Below are 21378 nucleotides of genomic sequence, written 5' to 3' on the forward strand. Positions count from 1 at the left end.
AGTGGCCTGGTACACAGGTGGGAAATGCAGAGCAAATGTAGAAAATTGATACTCTTTGGAACAAATTGAACTTGGACCAACATGGCACAGGAACTTTAAAATGACTATATTGAAACTCTACTTCTTTTAATCCATGATTCTCTTTCTACCTCATGTTCAGCAGATGAATTTTTACCTCCCACTTCATGGAGAAAATTCACTAATTTATTCATGATTTTTCAGATGTCTGAGAGTACTCATTACTGGCACTTCCTTTTAGGGCTTAATAATAGGAACTACATCATATGAGAACATCCTCAGTTTAATATTTACCAAATAATCTACAAACTTGGTTACATGCGTTCTTATCCTGCTTTATATTTCCTTCTATTTCATTGATCGTAGCTGAGACCCATGACCACCCTGGCTGCAAGACCGGCTGGGAAGCTGGTAGTTGAAAGGCAAATGGGATTGTCATGATTGACTTTGAGCAATATTCATTGTTTGGGACTTAGTACATTGCCTCTCTATATAAAATCATGGATTTGTTATCAAGAAAGCTTGTAGAAATGTCCCTGTGGGTAATAGCCAAGAGGAATCTTTGGCTGAAGATTTAACATCCCTATTCCATTTTAACAGCATGACCTAATCATGGCTCAGAATCGTTGTTCTACTCACCCTGGCACAGTACCATCCATATATTTCTCCAATGTTAGTATTTTGAATCTTCCAAAGCATTAAATTGAAAACCCTACAGTAGAAGTCAAAACTCCAGCAGATCCTGACTCTCAAATGAGAAAGACAAATGTTTCGGCACATTCACTATCAACTACTCTTCTTGTAGAAGGAAAAAATGCTTTCTCAGGAGTTTGAGAGGTTCTTGCAATTAGACTGTAAAGCAATTTCTAATGATGATGTAATGAGGAAATGTTTTAATATTTCCTCAATTTAGTAAATCCTTTTTTAAAACAATTTTATTTATTTATTCATGAGAGAGGCAGAGAGAGAGAGGCAGAGACATAGGCAGAGGGAGAGCAGGCTCCATGCAAGGAGCCCGATGTGGGACTCGATCCTGGGACTCTGGGACCATGCCCTGAGCCAAAGGCAGATGCTCAACCACTGAGCCACCCAGGTGTCCCAATTTAGTAAATCCTTATATGCCACATGTCTTGTTTTTCCTCTGTAACAACCAATTCAGAACTAGGCATTGTGAAATTGTGACTCAGATTGAGGCAAGACCTCTACCATGATTTTCTGTTAATTTTAGGAACCACAATAGCTCATCCTCAACCTGTCCTTGCTGGCTAACTTGATGGCATGACCCAAGCCCTACTAAACTCAGGGGCCTGAGCCTTTTGTTAACTATGTTCTTCTCAGGTTGGGTTCACTGTATTTTTATTTACTTTCAAAATTGGGCAAAGTACAAAAAGGCACAATGAGGATCATCTAGATTCCACACATATTCCTCCCCACTCCCACTGTAATGGGCAGCATTTTATAGGAACATTTCTTCTAATGATCAGGAGCAATTACCCCTGCCAAACAGGACACCTTATTCTCCTGATTGTCTTGTCTTTTCCCTTCTATGCCCCTGAACAACTGGCCAAGATATTCATCACTGCCATGAGCATATATATATTCTCTCTAGATTCACTGCCCATTTCATGGGCACCCTTCCAATTCATAGCCAGTGACAGTTTTAACAATTTAAAGGCCACTTTGTGCCAGAAGCTGTTCCATCTGCCATCAGGGCTCCTCATTGTCAGCCAGGTGATGAATGATAAGCTCCCAAGTCCCAATTTATCAATTGCTTATTGGACCACTACTAACACCAGTGATCACAGGTTGGTTGTATTTCTGGAAGGAGACAGACACCAAATGGAGTTCAAAAGCCAAATTGCTTACTAGGAATTAACAGCTGTGAAAGGAAGGAGGAAGAAGTCAAATTTGGCAAATGAAAAAGTAAATTGCAAGGGAGAGCTGATGTAATCTTACTAACCCTGCAGGGAGCATTTGAGTGAGTATAGCCCACCAGAATTAAAATGGCTGGCCTTTTAGTCTTACCTTACTCATTTAGCAACCTGCTCCCAAGAATAGTGTGACTTTAGACAAAGAGACTCCCATTGTGGCCAACCAGGAAGGAACTGACAGCTGTAGATGGCGGCAAAACACATTCCCTTCAGCTGGTCAGTAAGCTCTTCTTTGAAGGAAATCCAGTGGTGCATACATGCTTCTGTCATGGTTGGTGGGCAGAGAAAGGTTTCTGTTGAGAAAAGGAAGAGAAGGGAATGTTTAGGGAACATAGAATTTTTTTTTTCATGAATTGAAAGTTCAAGAGGATAAAATCAAGGATCTAGGAGAAATAATGGAGTAGAAATTTGGGTCAGGTCAAAGAAGCCCAGAGCATTATAGGTATTAGAATACAGGAGAGTATAGATACACAGAGATTTACGTTTTGGAAGGTGATGAGGAAAATAGGAACAAGGAATATTGTCTACTGCCCATAGTCTAAGCCATCTAACCTCACAGATTTTAATTGCAGCATTAAAGGGAGGTATGTCAACGTTAAACGGAGGAATAGCATGTTCTATTTCCTCCCCATTAAGAGGAAAAATGGTAGCAATAAGCAGCTGTGTATGAGTCCATGATTCTTGGTCCTGCATGATTTTGAAACTCAGGCCTGGGTGCTAACGTTTCTGTGTCCATATTTTAATCCTCTTAGTTAACTTGGAAAGACTTAAGTCTGAGACTTAACAAAGCTGGTCAGAGCTGATGGGATAATGTAGAAAACATTTGCCATTCTCACATATAGCGTAAGTCAGCTCTCAGAGCTTAATTTTAACACAGGGTTTAATTTAACATCTCTTAGGTCAGCAACTAATTCATCAGAACTAAGAGGAATAAACAGGTGCACTCTTCTTTGTAGTAAAAAGTTAGTAGTAAAAGTGTTAGCATGCACTTGTAAGCAGAAGCTGAGACCGCTTGGATATTTGGCATATAGTTTATAGCCTGAAAAGAGGTTTTCCTTGCTCCTTTCAATTGTTAGGATATCAAATATTCTACATACATGTGTGTATATACTTCTAAGAAATAGTATAGCATTTTATAAATTTCCATTCTTAGTTAATAACCTATAATTTATTCCTATGTCAATAAATATATGTTTAAATTATCACTTTTAATGACTACTTACATTCCCCTATATGCTTTTTGTCATAATTAACAAGTCTTTTGCATTTGAGCACTTATTATACTATTTGATTCTGTATTAAAAAACAGTTTTTGTGCCCTTGGGGACAGCCTCAAAAAAAAAAAAAAACAGTTTTTGGTGAATCTCCTAGTTCTTTTATGGCTATGGACTTACACAATTATTTCTTTATATTAAATTCCTAGAAGCAGAGTATGAGTCATAGAGTCTATATCTTAAGTTACCAGATTGTTCTCCCAGGAAGCCATGTAAATTTATATCACAGTTAAAACCATGTAAGAATGTTTTATACCTTCACCAATACTGTATTCAGTCATTTATTCATCTGTCAATCTCACAGTTGAAAATTGTATCCCCTTTTAGAATGAGGTTGACTACTTTGCCTTGTGTTTATTACAGATTTCTTTTCTTTTTCTTTTTTTTTTTTTTGTAAAATTGCCTCTTTGTGTTCTTAGTCCATTTTTCTATATGCATTTTTGTCCTTTTTTTAAAAAGCATTTTATATATCAAGGACATTTAGTCTTTGTCTCAGTTGATGTATGTTACCTTTTTTGCCATTTTTTCATGTAAAAGTTTCTATTCTAAGTCAACTTTTTAATTTGAATTTTTCAAATTCAAGTCTAAGTCCTTTCTTACATTCTAGCTGTGACTTTGTTTAAAAAGGCTGGTCACATTCTCATATAAGTAACCAAATAAATTTCTTTCTAGTACTTTTACATTCATTTTTCATAGGTAAAATTTTTAATATACCTGAAATGTGATTTAGTGCCAGCTGTCAGGAAGGTATCTGAACATATTTATTTCCAGTTAGGTCAGCACTTGACCCTAGCATTTTTAAAAGAATTTATCCTTTCTCTTTGATATATAGTTGATATGATTCTGGTTTTGAATCTTATATTAATTTATCTCTATATTCCACCCTTAGAATCCTACTGCCTTAATTATTATGGCTATATGATAATTTATACCTTAGAGAAAGAATAGTTATTAATGTTTTTCTCTTTCATATTGTTTCTTCTTGATTTTGCAAAAATTTTGTAATTTTTAAAAATTATAACTTGAACTAGCTTAAGCAAAAAGCTTTGGGCTCTTAGAATCCAAGAAAGTTTTGGCAACTTTGCTTTAAGAAAAACATTAAAAAAAAGAAAGAAAGAAAGAAAGAAAGAAAAACATCAAGGCAGCAAGGCAGTTCTCTTATTAACAAGGAATAGAAATGCCTTTCCTCCCAACTTATGACTCTGCCTCTCTCAACACATCAGGATCCTGTCACAATTCCTATTCTCAAGGTGGGAAATATGGCTGCTGGCAGTTCAGGACTTTTATGTTGGGGCCTTAGCCACCAGATTGAAACTAATCTCAATTTTTGGCTTTGGGTTATTGGAATTTTTTGACAAGAGACACAGTAACTCAGCATAGCTTAGGCAGCCACTATTTTACATGGTTCATGCAGGAAAGTGCCTTAAAGACTTTTAAATTCTTGGCAGGAAATTTGGTAATGATTTCTGTAATTCAGTAGTAGGTTTGCAAATTATAAATAGTTTTGAAGTTATGGTTAGAATTGTGTTTGGTGAAATATTTTGACAAAGGAAATACAAAATGAGAATGGTTTTGTTTTCTCTTATTTTCATGGTGTAGTAAACATTGCTATTGAGTTTGCTGTTTGAAAAGTGGATCTAAAAAAAAAAAAGTGGATCTTCATGAATGGCTTAAAAGCTTGAAATGCATGCTCTGTATTTGTTAGAAAAGAATATTTATGAACTGTGTAGATTTGGTTTATAACCCAGCAGCTTTTCATGACAATGGGCAGCCATGAGTTGGCTGCATCAATCAGGCATCCAGATTCTATCTATAGTAGACAAAACATTCCTTACATATAAAACTGAAAGATAGAAGGAGGAAATAAAGAAGTCGGCCTTTTAATATTTTATTTTACTCCTATATAATATAATCAAGAAAATTTCAGTTTTGTTTAAGTTAAGCCAGGGAGTATGCCTTAATCATGATTCTCATTTTTACTGTTCATTCCATGATTCCCTTATCTTCAGCGAGTCCTTTTATGTAGACATCATAGCATTAATTTATGGTCTAGTTTCTTTTTTATCTTTTTTCTTAAATTATTGAGCTCTCCTCCTAACCTGTCAGCTTCTTTAGGGCATGGACTTTCTTATTTCTCTGTAAGTACTTAGAAGCTAAACATTGTGTTTAAATGTAAGTTGGTACTCCATAAATGTATTTTATAAATTGTTTTATAAATGTGTTTTATAAATATTTGAGTTATAAATAACTCAAAAGATGAAGAGAGTGGGGTACCTGGGTGGATCAGCTGGTTAAGTGTCTGCCTTTAGCACAGGTCATGATCCTGTTGTCTGCTTCTCCCTCTGCCCCTCCCAACCCGCTCATGCTGACTCTCTCTCAAATAAATAAATAAAATCTTAAAAAAAAAAAAAGATGAAGAGAGCATAGAAATACCAGAATTTATTTTTTTTATTTTAAATTAAAAAAATATGAAATGCTCATAAACCTGTGTGTCATACTTGCACAGGGGCCATGCTAATTTTCTCTGTATTATTCCTGTTTCAGTATGTGTGCTCCAGAAGCAAGCATGAAATACTAGAATTTAGAGTGGAATAGAAACTAGGTTATTAATTTTTGTATGCACAATAATTATATTTTACATAATTGTATTTCATATGAATTTTCCTTAGATCTTTACTGTTTTCTTTACTGTAGTTCTACCAGTTGTTCATATTCTAGACAAATTATAGATAATATAACTCATATTTTCTTTTTTTATTGAACTGAGACATTTGTTCCTCCTTGAGGTAGTTTTATTGAATTGGAAAACTAAACATGACTTGTTAATAGATGTTACCTATGGGTATTATTTCATAGTAGAAGAAGAGTTTACTGAGATATAATATATAAATAATATAAAATTTGACTACAAATCAAATGAGTAAACAAGTTGAGGCATCTAAAATATTGTGGTGGTCTCACATACCCTGCAAAAACAAATGTCTTCAAGATTAACAGTCTGTGATTTTGAAATGTAGATCCATTTCTGAAGTGAAAATAGATCATCAAAATACACTTTATTTATTTCTAATAGTTTGAATGGGGTATCATTTATATACAATGAACTGCTTATGGGTACAGTTTGGTAAGTTTTGACATGTGTATACATCTGTAAAACCATCTGTCATCCCCAAAGTTTGTTCATGCCTGTTAAGAATTCTTTCCTTCTGTCCTTCCCATGCCATCATCTTCCCAAGTACCCACTTACTTGCTTTTTGTCACTAGTGATTAGTTTTCATTTTACACAGTTTTATAGAAATAGAACCTTGCAGTATGTACACTCTTTTATTTGATCCGGCCTTTTTCACCCAGAATTATTATTTTGAGATTTATCCATGTTTCTTATGTATCACAAGTTCCTTTTTTCTTATTTCTGAGTTTCATTCCATTGTATGGATATACCACCATTGGTTTATTCATTTGCTTCTTTATGGATGTTGGGGCCATTGCCAGTTGTTATCCATTACAAATAAAGTTGCTATGAGCATTCACAGACAGTTATGGAAGCTAAGTGCCAGAAATCAGTTTTACTCAGCTAAAATCAAGGTGGTATCAGAAAATCCTGTTCCTTGTCTTTTCCAGCATCTAGAGCTGAACTTCTTGAATTCTTTGGCTCACGGTCTTTTCCCCTCCTCCATCTTCAAAGCCAGTGGCATAACATCTCTCTCTGACTCTGCTTCCCTCACGTGGCTGCCTTATCTTCTATGGTCAAGGCTTCCTCTGCCTTCCTCTTATAAAGAACATGTGATTGCATTAAGGGTCCACCCATATATTCCAGGGTAATCTCCTCATCTCAAAATCCTTAATTTACCTCACATCTACAAAGTTCTTTTCTTTCTTTCTTTCTTTCTTTCTTTCTTTCTTTCTTTCTTTCTTTCTTTCTTTCTTTCTTTCTTCTTCTTTCTTTCTTTTTTCTTTTTCTTTTTTTCTTTTTCATGGCCAGAGATTAGGACATAAATTTTGGGAGTGCACAATTCACCTACCGTATCATTTCTTATTTCTTCTTTCTTTGCAAATACTTTCTTCCAGTGTGGCTTGTCTGTTTATCATCCTAAAAGTGTCTTTTGAAGAACAGAAGTTTCTAATTTTGAGCCTAAGGTATTAGTTTTTTCTTATATGGATCATGCTTTTGGTGTCCTGAGAAATCTTTAACAACCCAAAGTAGTTAAGGTCTTCTCTTTTTCTTTTTTTCCAAGAAGTTTTATGGTTTTAGAAATTTACATTCAAATCTATGATCCATTTTGAGTATTTTTCTTATATGGTACTAAATATGAATCTAAGTGCATTTTCTTGCATGTGAATTTCCAAATGTTTGAGCACCTTTTGCTGAAAGCCTATTCTTTCTGCATTGAATTGCCTTTGCAGCTTTGTCAAAAATGATTTGTTTATGTAAGCTTGGGCCTATTTCTGAACAGCTAATTCTACTCCATTGATATAGTTGTCTATCTTGAGGCCAAGGCCACACTACCTTAGATTTATAGCTTTATAATGTGTTTTGAAATCAGGTAGTGTAAGCCTTCCAATTTTGTTTCTGAAGCTTTTTGGCTATTTTATGTTGTTTATATTTCCAGGTGAATTTTCAATGTTTGCCAAGTCCTAGCCAAAGATAAAAAAACAAAAGGAAAATCCTGTTATGATTTTGATATGATTGCATGAAATTATAGATCAATTTGAGAAGAAGTGACATGTTAATAATGTCAGTCTTCCTGACCCATGAATAAGGTATATCTTTTTAATTATTTAGGGCTTCTTTAGCTTCACTCAGCAATTTTTTTTTTTAATTTTCAGAATTCAGGCATTTATTCTTCTGTGTCTTATTTTTATTTATTTATGATAGTCACAGAGAGAGAGAGAGAGAGAGAGGCAGAGACACAGGCAGAGGGAGAAACAGGCTTCATGCACCGGGAGCCCGATGTGGGATTCGATCAGGGGTCTCCAGGATCGCGCCCTGGGCCAAAGGCAGGCACTAAACCGCTGAGCCATCCAGGAATCCCTCTTCTGTGTTATTTATCTGTACCACATACCATTAAAGAAAATAAGGTGATGACACACAATATCAAAACCTTAAACTTCTCTCTGAATTTCTTCGAAAATATATCTTTTGGGGGGGTGTTTCTATTGTTTTAAAACTATTTCTGTCAATATGTCCTTGCCCAAATAGAATACACATTTTCTTATCCTTGATTCCCACAGCATCCCCACAGCATTATACACATTATATATGTGTGTGTGTGTATGTGTGTCTCTGTGTGTGTATTTCTAATTTATCTTTACATCACATAATTGATAAAGTTAAAGAATCTGGCAGTTAAAGTGTTTAACAACTTCTTCAGTTCACCTTTACTGCTAGTTGTCAACAAAGGCACGTGTAGAAGTAGGATAACTATCTTTGAATTATGGGACCCTTGATTGTATTCTAGTAAATAGGCTTTGATTTTTCCTCTTTTTTTAAAGGACTGTGAAATAGGACTTCAAGCAATTTTCCAAGTACAAGCATTCATTATTTTAGAAAATATAACGAAATTTCTAAATATCATATCAGTACTTAGTTTCAAGTATAATCACCAGAAGGCGCAAAAGCTAAACATAAGTGGCTTTGTGGTCGAAAGCCTGTAGCACTCAGGCCCAGTGGGCTCTATTTGCATTTCATTCACAATATAACAGTGCACAGAAATGCATTTCTGTATCTGTTCTGCAGTTCAAGCAGCATAAAGTAAAAATTTTCTTCTCACTGGTTCCCAGAAGTTATCACACAAAAAGCCCATAAGAATTACCATGTTACTTATCAAAGGGCAAAGCCCATGATTATGGTCCTGGGGACTAGCAGCTGGTTTTAAAGGCATCTATGTGTATCATACTTCTAGTTTTATTACAATGTCAGTTTTTTTCCTAAAGAAACAAGATAGTGGCTAATTAGTTTAAACTAGTTAAATAGTACACATTTCAACTGATTTTAACAAATATTCCTAACATTTGCCTCTTTCAGAAGTACAGTGTTAGCAATTAAGCAGAGTTGAATATTTCAGTGTGCCTGTAGTTGCAAATATGATGCCATTATGCAATTTGAAAAGATCAATTCTTCTCACCAGAAATGCTTTGTTTTATAAGTTTCAAGGTAAATACCATTTTAGGTTGCAGAGTCTTCTGATTTTCCAGGTAATATTGATTTCATTTCTAGGGCAGAAAGCGACTGTCCCTATGAGTTGACTAAGCTTTTTGTTGTCAAAGGTTATTACTATTTTTACACCACTCTGGTATGCCAGTAAATGTTTCTCACTTCATTATCATGCCCAGGCCTTTATAATATCGCTTAATACAGGATGAAAATATTTATTAACTTTTGGTTTGGATGTTTCTGAGCATGAATGATTGTGGGGAATCAAATGTAGTTGTTACAAGGGTTTTCACTGATGAATAACAAAATCCCTCAGAGCTATGGGTACATGGATTTTTAATAGGTGCATTTATTTGATTACCATCAGCCATTTGTAGTATGTTCCAGTTGCTCGCCATTAACTAACTTAAAAAAATAGTTATTAAGCCAAGATTTCTCAGACTTTCTGAGCAAGACTGACTTCTATTTAAATATAAATTCAAATTTATAAAGTATTTTAAAAATACTAAGTGATGTTTTCAGCATTCAGCTTATTTTGGAGTTAAGAATTGACTAACTTGGATGATTTGTTATGTTGCTTTTTTACCGAGTTGGAAATAAGTGTTTTAAATATATGGCAGAAAACCTACCTCAAAGGAACCTAAATGACCTATTATTAAAGAAACTTATTTTTAATAATTAGACACTGCTTTTGTTTACATGTATACTTCAGAGTGTCTCTGAAAAACTAAATTCCCACATTTTTAGCTTCCTAAAAACAGGGATGGACTTGTTCTAACCAGCTTTACTTGAGTTTATTCCTAAGTTGCTTTTAGGGCAAATGACTTGAATCAATGTGTTGTTCCGATTGATAGTATATGATGATTTAACCCTCAGAACTCCAGAGCTGTGTACTTTGGCTTTACTCCAAGTCACCATGAGATACACATAGGGCATACTTTGTCTTTGCTGAAATCAGGAAAACACTGCAATTTCAGAATATGTGATACCTGCTCCAAAATAATAAAGTGGCCTATCTGTTGCCTTCACTCGTGAGCCTATAAAGTGTTCCCCATGGCTCCTTTAAAACTAAATTGGGAAGGTGTCCTGTCAGTGGGTATTCATTTCTGAGAGTATTGATATTAATATGTGGATTCCTGTGCTGTTGTTATATTCATTTTAAAAGTAGATTTTCACAGGAAACTAGCAATGTTTCAATGTGAAATCTATTGCTAATTTCACAGATAATTCTTTCTTGTCTGTACTTTTTCTTTGAGCGTACAAAATTGAAGACACAATTACTTATTTGTACTCAAAGTTACTAAGCAGAGTTTCAAGTCAAGAGCTTCCAGTGTTAAGCAGTCTCTTTTGTCAGTATTTGATACAAACTGCCTGAAAAATAAATTTTAAGATTAACTGTGTATGGAAGCACTTTTAAAAGAAATCTTACAGTTACATATATAACTATCAGTGCTAAATCAAAGGGCTCGTTTTGCTGGAGGAGACAGATCTGAGAGATAAGAACACATAAAGCCTCAGTGGTAACTCAGTTTGACATAAATAAGGCTTCAAAATGTTTAAATTTAGTTTCACTGACATTTCAGTCTACAGAACACCAAATAGTCTGTTTAACAAATTATTTCATGATATTTTTCCAATGTTTCAGTGGTGAGAAAACTAGTGAATGAGAAACATTTCTTTTGAAATTAAGAAAATTTGTGGGTCGCCTGGATGGCTCAGCAGTTGAGCGTCTGCCTTCGGCTCAGGGCATGATCCTGGAATCCCGGGATCGAGTCCCACATCGGACTCCCTGCGTGGAGCCTGATTCTCCCTCTGTCTATGTCTCTGCCTTTCTTTCTTTCTCTCTCTGTCTCTCATGAATATATGAATAAAAACCTTTTTAAAAATGAAATCAAGAAAATTGAATTGAATATATATATTAGCATTTTGAACCCCCAAAAAGCTATTTCTTTCTTTTTTTTTTTTCTTTTTTTAAGTTTTAAGAGTATAAACAAAAATTGACTCGAATGGATCAGTGACAAACTGGAAGTGACTGGAAGTGATTAGAATGCTTCCAAGATAAATATTTCTAATTTTCTATTTTTAAGCATTTATACATAATCAACATTTTAAATAATTATAATAACTGATATATTTTGGGTGCTATATTTTAAAACTATCCTAAGATTATGTGGGCATATGTAGATATTTGTGTGTATGCATACACACAGGTATATAGTATATCATATAGATATCACATATCTTTTGATCATTTTGAAAATCAATTCAAAAAACTTAGTTTTTGAATGTGCTTTGATGAATACTATAGGCCCATAAATAATAATTTATGTACTTATATGTGTGTTTAGGTACATGCAATAAATATGCTTTGTCTCAGAGGGTTTCCTTTTAAAAATATATACAAATACATAAAACTAACAAATTTGCTTCTAAGGAGCATCATATTTTAAAAATATATTAAAACATTAAAAATAATATAATAAACCATCACTCTACTTATTGAATATGTGTTAAATCCATTTTTCAAGTGAGACAACAGTGAATTAATATGGTTTCCCCATGATCTGTCATATAATAATAATAATAATAATAATAATAATAATAATAATAATAGAGGGAATAAGTTTCTGTTCAGTGCTCTGGTTTTCAGTCCCCAAATATCTGGGTGACTTGTGTTCAGGGTTTCAGTATCTGAATAGGGGGCTCTACTTCCTTATGAAAATATCCAAAAGAATTGATCTCATCCTTCATCTTTCTGCTCCCAGAGACTCTGAGCCTAGCATCAGTAGCCAAATTAAATTCTTCAGGCCAAGAGGAATAGAGTCAGTCCTCGCCGGCTTCCCCCCCAACAATCTTGGACAGTCTTTCATCAACCAGGAAAGCAGCATTACAGATGCTAAGAGAGAAAGGATTTTATAGAAAAAAAATTCAGTAGTGTCTACTAGATGAAGAAACAAAATATACGTTGAAGCAATAGTAAAATAATTAGTATCGACTTTAAGACAGAAAATATTTTTTATGTTTCAATTTTTTTCTCATTAAGAATCAAGTCAATTTATTGGGGGAAGAAATATATAGTTAACAGAGATAATCTACCTATTCATATTTATTTATTTTGGCACAGAGATAAGAATGTAGTCTTTTTGGATTTTATTCCCCAACAATTATCAATAGGTCTTTAAGCTAACTGAAGAAAAGGCAATTCCTGGGAGAATTAAAGTCTTACAAGTGAAAACTCCAGACCAAAGAATCCATGAATATATATACTTCCCTGTATTGCAACAAAAGCTATTGTTGGCAAAAGCAATTTTGATATAGACAACTCTTTTCTCCTTTATTCTATTAGAAATTTTTCTCTCTAGGGATTTAAATCTCAAAGGCCTAAAACAAAAGTGAAAGGAGACTTCATTCTTTCTGTATTTCTATCTTTTCTTTCTTCCTTCTTTTCATCCTAACCATCAAATATTTATGTTCTGTGCACTGGGCTAGGTACCAGGGAACAAGATAAATAAGACACAGTCCCTTCTAATAAGGGCCTTATCATCTAGTGGGAAAGATAAAAATAAATAAATACAAGAAATAAAGTGCTGTAGGCTTTTTGATAAAAGCATGTACCTCTAGGGAAAAGAAAAGAAGCAGTTGGTTATATGTGGGGAGATCTGACCAGTCTTCATAGATAAAATGATGGTTGCAATGATTGAGCTTGTACTCACCAAGCAGACAAAGTGAGAAGAGGATTCCATATAAAAGCAGCAGCACAAGAAAAGTAAGAGTCTTGAAATGATAGGTGCATGCAGTCTGGAGTTTACAGAAAACAAGCCTATAGAAGGATTTCTTGTTTTGTTTTGTTTTATTAATAGAATCGTGCGGCCATATGGAAGGTGGTTTGCAGAGAGGCCTATGCAGATTGAAAGGGGTGAGGGGAGACTTTTTCCACAGTCCAGGCTGATAAAGATCTAGAGACCAGAGCAGTTACAACATCAAAAAAGGTAGAGGAATGAGCACAAAATGAAGGTAATTCAAGGGGCTTATCGAGAATTGTTTTAGGAGGCAAGCAGCCAAAATTCTCTACTTCCTTATAATAATTGGTTATGTATTGGTGATCCTTTAATTATATAAAAGATAAGAAAAGGTTTTCTCTATAGTTCCTCTGTATGGCAGGGTTTTTTTCAGCAGTCTCTCTCTCTCTTTCTGTCACTTTGTCTGGTTATTGCTTGTATCTAACAAAGTTTATGCTGGGAAAGAGAGTTTGGGCCATTTGGGGAAAAATATTCATTTCTTTGTATATACATTTATTCATTCAACAAACATTTATATAGTACCTGCACTGTGTCCCTGGGAATGTGAAAAGAACATGACCTGATCCATGGACTGGACTCGGAGATTTCACAGCACAGTGGGAAGAGCATATGGGACCCACTACACCCTGCTCGTTTCCGTAATGGAGGCATGTATGAGCACAGGGGAACACAGAAGAAAGTAAATGCTCGAGGTCAGACTTGAAAAATGAATAATTTGCCGTGGGGGAACGGGGCCAGATGGAAAGAATGCATTTTCTATTCAAAATTTCAGACAAGTAAGGGGGGACCTGGGATGTCGAGGGAAGAATAAACGGTTCAGAACAACCTGGGGAAAATGGTGAGAGATGAAACCATTTAAAGTAGACAGGAGCCAGCCTAAGGAGGGGTCTTCAAGATGAAATATCCAAGAATTATGACATGATTGGAATTGCATGGACAGAGAAAAGAAAAGTAACTATCATTAGTTAGCATGTCCTGGCTCTGTGATGAGTGCTCCTAGTATAGTATTTTGGCATGGTGCTCTGGGAAAAGCACAATTTTTAAACTGAACAAACTTGAGTGTAGACCTCAAATTCTTTTTATTAAGTTTTAGAGTTGGACCAATTAAGTTGTTCAGACGTCTATCATCTTCATAATGTTTAACATGTAGGTCACGTGGACATTACAAAGAACTGATATTCGCTGCAAAGTATATGATATGGTAGGTGTAGCCATATTGTTACTATGACTAAAAACTATGAGAGCTGAAATTCAAGGCCCTGCTTGATTCCAAAGAATGCACATGCCACAGGCCTTAACCAGTCAGAATGTCATAGTCCTTGGACTGCTTTGCTTAACAGTTGGGATGTGACTCATGCTGACCAAGTTAACCCTGGGAGTTACATGGAGATCTGGTCAAACAAACTTTCTCTGCCCCATTTGGAGCCCTGGGAAGGTAAATCTAGAGGTAAATCTTGTCACCGTTTGCCACCATGAAGCATGGCCAAGAAATAAAGCTAAAATAGGAGGCAGAGTGGGAAAGTGACAGTAAGTCCTAGGTCAGTGTACCTAAAGTTAGCTCCAGCTATGTACTTTTTTGGTAAAAGAGCTAAAAAACAATAACCACAATAATAAAAATAACTGCCCTTTTGGCTTGGCCCAGATTGAAATAAACTGTCAGTCCCTTATATCCAAGAATACTAATAAAGTTGGAATTAGTAACATAGAGACTCATTTTTGCATAGCAGTAATGCAGGGATAGAAGGCTTGTAATCAATAAGGGAAAGAACTAAATTTTATGAGACGGTTCATGTAGATTGCTTGTTCTAGAAGCTAAACTAAAAGGAAAAAGAAAAATCTTAAAGGAGAAGGTGCAGTAGCTAGAATGGAGACCGTTAAGGAAGTATTTATTCCCAAGAGGGGAGAGACTTGAGTGTGTTTCTAGCCTACAAAAATGAGGCCAGTGGAAAGGAAAAGGTTGACAGTACTGAGAAGAGAGGGGATAATTAATGGAGGAAAGTCCAGGCAGAGGCAGGATGTGATGAATATTTCTGTTGCCATGAAATTTCTAGTAAGATCGAGCGTCTGCTCGGATGATCAATTTGACTACAAGTGTTCTTTATCTATTTAAAAATTGTTTTAACTTTTTCACGTCTAATTATATTTTTATGTCTCCTCTAATCTCTCTGACTTTCCTCAATCATATGAAGCCTTCCAGTACCCCACTTTCCCACCAAAAACACACAAACAGAACAAAATTAAAACTCCCTGTTCAAACTGGTGGAGATTTTCACAGCCAAAGAATACTCCAGGATAACTGAAAGCCTCAAACAGAGTCATTTTTGCAGGTTTTTAGATTTTCTCCGTTGTGTGTGTGTGTGTGTGTGGGGGGGGGGGGGGGTTGGTGGGGGGGGGTTGTCTACAGTTTTGTACAATCTGATGCACAAAAACAATGGAAAAGAAGATTACGTCAAATGTATGAAAGCAGTGGCAGGAATCCAATGGGAAAGACATGCCCTCCACATTTGGCAGGAGGAGTACAGGGAGGCAGTGGCTTTGTAAAGTGATGAGTCACACTTGAACAGAGGCTCTGGAGGGAATTAGTTCAAGAGAAGGCTGGAGAGCTCCCTGAAATGTATGAGTGCCTCAGGCCATCAGTGATGTGTGTGATCACAGGGAGACAGAAGAAACCCTGAGGTCTTCGGCCCTTTACTCTGGAACCAGCAGAGGAAAATATCCCTAGCTTCTTGTGTCTCTCTGTGATGTGTAGAAAATCACTGCCCTTTTGGGAATTCTAGTGGGAAAACAGTTCACGAGCACTTTTTAGAAAAGTTTATATTGACCCAAAATATATAATATAGCTTTTAAATATGGTAACTAGATGACTCTCAAGGAAAGATTGATCTGTTCAAAGGTCACTGGGCCACAGAATTAATGAGCTTAAGACAGACTGGGTGAGAGATGGTTGAGAGAGAAGAAACCTGTTTGTTTGAGTCTGAATCATTCAGCAAAAATGAGCAAGCATCAGACTGGCAGCAAACGATTAGCATATGGGCAAACCTCCAAACAACCAGGCAAAGAACAAAGCCAAATTTTCTTTTAAAAATGTACCTATTGACCACTACAGTAAATAACAACTGTTATGTATCAGGAATCAAAAGTTCTCAATTCTTGGATTAGGAAACTGCTCAGTATTTAATGTCATAAGCAGGGATAGGCTATCTTTTCACAATAATGTTAAAAAGAAATACAAATGTATACATAAATAGCATCTATTCTCCTGATCCTGTTTGTGGTACCATTTCATGCTAATCAGATAACTTTGAAGGGCAGTAGCAAAATTTCGATTTTACAGCAATTAATCACATTTCCAGCTTGTGATATGGAATCATGTGACTCTTTGTTATACTCCTGGGTGTTCAGATATGACCAGTGAATAAAAAGAGGTTAGGCTTTCAGAGGCTGAATTATCAAAGTGTGACCTAAATCCCCACAAATTGGTTTTCAAGTGAAGTGCCATGAAATCAATAAAATGTTCCAGTAGATAATGCAACTGAGTTTGTCAATTGGTTCATGAAGTACTGGTTCATAAAGTAGAGCACTTTGTTTCTAAAGCATTAAGTGATAGATCAAGGAACACAGTGTTGGTTCCAGGCCTTCTAAAATGGAGCAAGAGCTGCGGGGTAGAGGCAGTTGTGCAATATTGTCAGAAGACAGTCTCAGAGTGTGCCAAAGCATCAGCTAATTTCTAGCTGTTATGATATAAAGCTTACTTTTTTTTTCATTTTGAAAGACCAAAAGTACTTGAAATGAGAGAGGAGAGAGTACCCTCCCAGTTCTGGGAACTTTGAGTGAAAGCACAAAGTCTGTACCACCCAACTGTGATCAAATGACTTGAACATTTCATTCTTCCACTTTCATTTTGCTTGAGAGAGTAACCCCAACGCAAAATTAATGTAGAACAGAGTGGAAATGTCCACACGCTGTGAACATCTCACCATGTGACTGGAATGACGTCAGTAGAGCCACTAATCTGAGGGCCTCAGTGACCTCTGAGGGGATGTCCTATGACAGCAGTGGAGGTGAGGTGGCTCATTTGGCTTCGACTTTTAAGAATTGCCTAAGAAGAGTGTTCTTTGTCTCTTGCCATTTGAAAGGAGCTGGGAGCTGTAGGTTTGGGAGAGCTGATTGTCTCTGGTCTTCCCTTGCATAAAAATTCTTGGCCCTTTGCCTGGTTTACTTTACACTTGGTGTTACCTCATTTTTCTTATTTTCCTCTGGTGTGCTGCCTTGAAGAGCTTTTCCTGAATGTGACTTTTCTGTCTCTCCCTTCAGAGTTGACCATGCAAAAATCTAATGAAGCACATCAAAGCACTGCCCTCAAAAATGTGATAATGGTGACTTATGCCTAAGTATCACAGCCCATTATTAGTGTAATACTTCTGAGGAGGCCTTTTGAAAGAGTCCAATCTGATATAGTTTCCCCATTCTACAGACTGAAAATCTGAGGCATATTTTTTAAATGGAAGAAAGTAGCAATTATAATGGTCAGGTGTCACAATATTACAGTAAATTAAAAGAGCTGAGGATAGCATCTATTCTGTGCCCAGTCCTTAAATTACATATTTAAGTAGTATATTAAGCATTCATTTACATTAAGTAGTGCATTTTATTACCTATCCTCACAAAAGTCTTTTGTGCTTAATAGGAGTTATTAACTCTTTCTTACAGATGAAGAAACTGAGGTGAAGCTCAGGTCACAGGAAATCCTCTGACCTGATACAAAGATTAATCACAGTATAGGAAATAGGATTGAGCTCTTCTGTCATTGATAGAATGAAATGCTGTCCTTTACATTAGATCACATCATCTGTTTCTGGGTGTTTACTTTGGGATAGACCCAAAACAGTTAATAATACATATATTAGAATTTCCACAAATAACGGCATAATTTTACATGATGTTATGAAAGCTGTAGGTAAGAGGTATTATCATACACTGTGGAGAAAAATCTAATTGTAAGTTCCCTGAAAGCAGAACCCTATATCCCCAACAATTGGCACAGTGGCAGATAGGAGGTATTCAATAAATAGTTGCTGAGTGAGTAGAGAATAACTTAACATTGACAAATTAAGAGGGAGCTTACTAGTGGGGACAAACATTAAAAAAATAAAGAGACAGCATTTGTTTATAGGTGGGATTGTAAAGTGGCAACTTTTCAGCTTGTCTTTGAGGTCCACTGATAAAAAAAGAGAATCCCAGTGAAGCCTTTTGAGAAGAGGTAAAAATGTGGTCTGAGAAATGTTTTCGAATTTAAATATGTATATCACACCAAATTCATCTATACACAGAAATTTCCACTAAACTTACCAGTGGATATCTCTTTTTGGATACACTCAGAATGGCCTTATGCCCCTAAGAATTTGTTAGTTCCTCCAATCAATGAAAATGTTTTAAGTGCCTGTAATTCATGGTTCTCAAACCTGGAGATCTAGCTGTAAACAAAATGAAGAAAAATTCTTCCCTCATTTACCATACATTCTAGGGTAGGAAGAGAGAATAAACAAAAAGTTAAATATATACTCTGTCAAATGGAGATAACAATAAATACAAAGAAAACAGGATATGAAGTGCTAGTGTGTGTGTGTGTGCACTCATGCACACACATGTGCAGGTGCAGTTTAAAATATAGTAATGTGGGGGATCCCTGGGTGGCTCAGTGGTCTGGCACCTGCCTTTGGCCCAGGGCGTGATCCTGAAGTCCCAGGATCGAGTCCCAAGTCGGGCTCCCAGCATGGAGCCTGCTTCTCTCTCCTCCTGTGTCTCTGCCTCTTTCTTTCTCTCTCTATATCTATCACGAATAAACAAATAGATAAATCTTTAAAAAAATAAAATAAAATAAAATATAGTAATGTAGGAGTGTCACACATAAGACTATATCTGACCAAAGATATGAAGGAGGTGAGAGAGATGAAGGTACTTAGGATGTGAAAAGCATTTTTGAAAATGGACTAGTAACAAAGTCCCAAAGGCGGGAGTGTGCCTGTAATGTTAGGAAGAAAGCTGGTGTCAGGACAGGGAGCATGGCACACAATAAAGTCAGAGAGGAGGATGGATATAATAAAAGGCCTTATAGATGATTGTAAAGGCTCAAAATCTTCTCTGCACAGGAAACCATTAGTGGGCTTTGAGCAGAAGAGCAACATGATTCAATTTATGCTGTATAAGGATTACTCTGACTGCTTACTGTATTATGAATTGACTAGGGGCAAGGGTGGAAGGCTCTTAAAGTGATCCAGGTGAGAGATGATGATGGTTTCCTGAGATATTAACAGTGAAATGGTAAGAAGCAGCTATAATCTGAAGATATATTTGAAGGCAGAATTGCTAAGCTTCGTCAAGAAGCTAGATATGGGGTAGAAGGGAAAGAGATCTGTCGAGGATCATACGATGTTTTTTGGTTCTGAGCAACAGGAAGGATTGAGTTGCCATTTACTAAGATGGGAAGGATTGTAGGGTGAGGAGGCTCAGGAGATGAGGAATTCAGTCTGCAAATGTTAAAGAGGCCTTTGGATATATGAAGCTGGAGCTCCGAGGAGACATTTCCATATGATGCAGAGAGTGGAGGGTCATAGCTTATAGATGCCACTTAAAGACCTGAGACGGAATGAACTCACCGGAGCAAATACTATTTATTTCATGATTGAGCATAAACAAGAGTCTGCACTCCCATGTTTATTGCAACATTCACAATAACCAAGATATGGAAATAACCTAAGTGTCCATCCATGAATAGATGGATAAAGAAGATGTGATATATTATCACATCATATATATCACATGCGCCATTAAATATATTGCATCATCTATATGTTGCATCTATATAACCGCATCATACATGTATGTGTGTGTATATATCACATACACACACATGCACGTGCACAATGGAATATTATTCAGCCATGAGAAGGAAGGAAATCCTGCCATTTACCACAACATGGATAGATCCTGAGGACATTATGCTAAGTGAAATAAGCCAGACAGGGAAAGACAAATACTGCAAGGCATCACTTATATGTAGACTCTTAAAATCAAAACAAAACAAAACAAAAAACCAGTCTAAGTCATAGAAGCAAAGTAGAAAAACGGGGTGAAGGCTGAGGGAAATAGGCAGAAAGGGGAAAAAAAACAAGACATAGAGTACCTGATGAAGTAGAAGGAAAAACAGGAGAATTCAATATCTGAAAGCCAAGGTAATAAAAGTGTTCAAAGGAGGATTAATTAATGCTGCCGCATGTTGCTGGAAAACCGTGGAAGATGAGGATAGAGAACTCATCAAAAGTTTTAACGATGGGAGATTATTCATGACCTCAACAAGAGCTGTTCCAATGGAGAGATGATTCCAAAAAGCTGAATTGGATTAAATAGAGAATGAAAAAGAGGAATTGAAGGTAAAGATAAATATACAGTTTCATATTTCGGTAGATGCAGAGAGTTAAGGAGGACAGAGGTGATTGGAATAAGGAGGGAATCAAATTGCATACCCTGATGGCATGAGATTCTACTCTGGGTGGGCTAGGGAAGAGAAAAGGAGGAATGACAGGAAGTGTCAACATGAAGAGCCCCTAGTAGCCTCCATACCCTAGATGTAGTAGGATATGGGAGAGAAGCTAGCCATCACTCTAGGGGGCTGAGTAGGAATCCATACCATCAGGAACGAGGCAGTTTTTTCAGTTGGAGTAAAAAAAGGTAAATAGAAACTTCAATGACATTTTTGAAGATATAGGCCCTTTAGCGCAGAGGGCTTAGTAAGTGATTTTAGGGGCTGGAGAATGGTGGGAAATGAGGTTAGGTTAGGCGATAGAGCCATATGGGTTTGGGATCTCAGAGATGGGTAATAACCCAGGAGTCAAGGGCTTCTTGTGAATGGCAGAAATAACATTAATATATTTAAATTTAATAGAATTAAATTGGATAGTCTTAAAGCAAATTATAGAGATAAGGTTGTTAAGGGTATAGGATATGAGGGAAGAGGAGATGGGAGTATTGCCCGAAGTACTAAGAACTCTAGGTGTTCTATTACGTGATATCTCGAAATGCCAAATGTTTCCTTCTCTTTAAGGGTGGGTTATTTTTAGGCTTCTCCCCGACTCTGATCTTATGCTGTGCTATAAGAGTCATTAAATAAATATCTGTTGAAAAAGAGTATAAGAATGAATACA

General features: G+C 36.2%; 1 non-coding gene across 1 annotated transcript; it reads right to left on the bottom strand.

Annotated features, from left to right (window-relative positions):
• Positions 1-5684: 5684 nt before the first annotated feature.
• Positions 5685-5787, bottom strand: LOC119866478. The gene has a single exon (XR_005380227.1). It is a non-coding gene; the product is annotated as a U6 spliceosomal RNA (small nuclear RNA).
• Positions 5788-21378: the final 15591 nt, after the last annotated feature.

Source organism: Canis lupus, chromosome 27 (genome assembly GCF_011100685.1).
Source record: "Canis lupus familiaris isolate Mischka breed German Shepherd chromosome 27, alternate assembly UU_Cfam_GSD_1.0, whole genome shotgun sequence".
Taxonomy (NCBI): domain Eukaryota; kingdom Metazoa; phylum Chordata; class Mammalia; order Carnivora; family Canidae; genus Canis; species Canis lupus.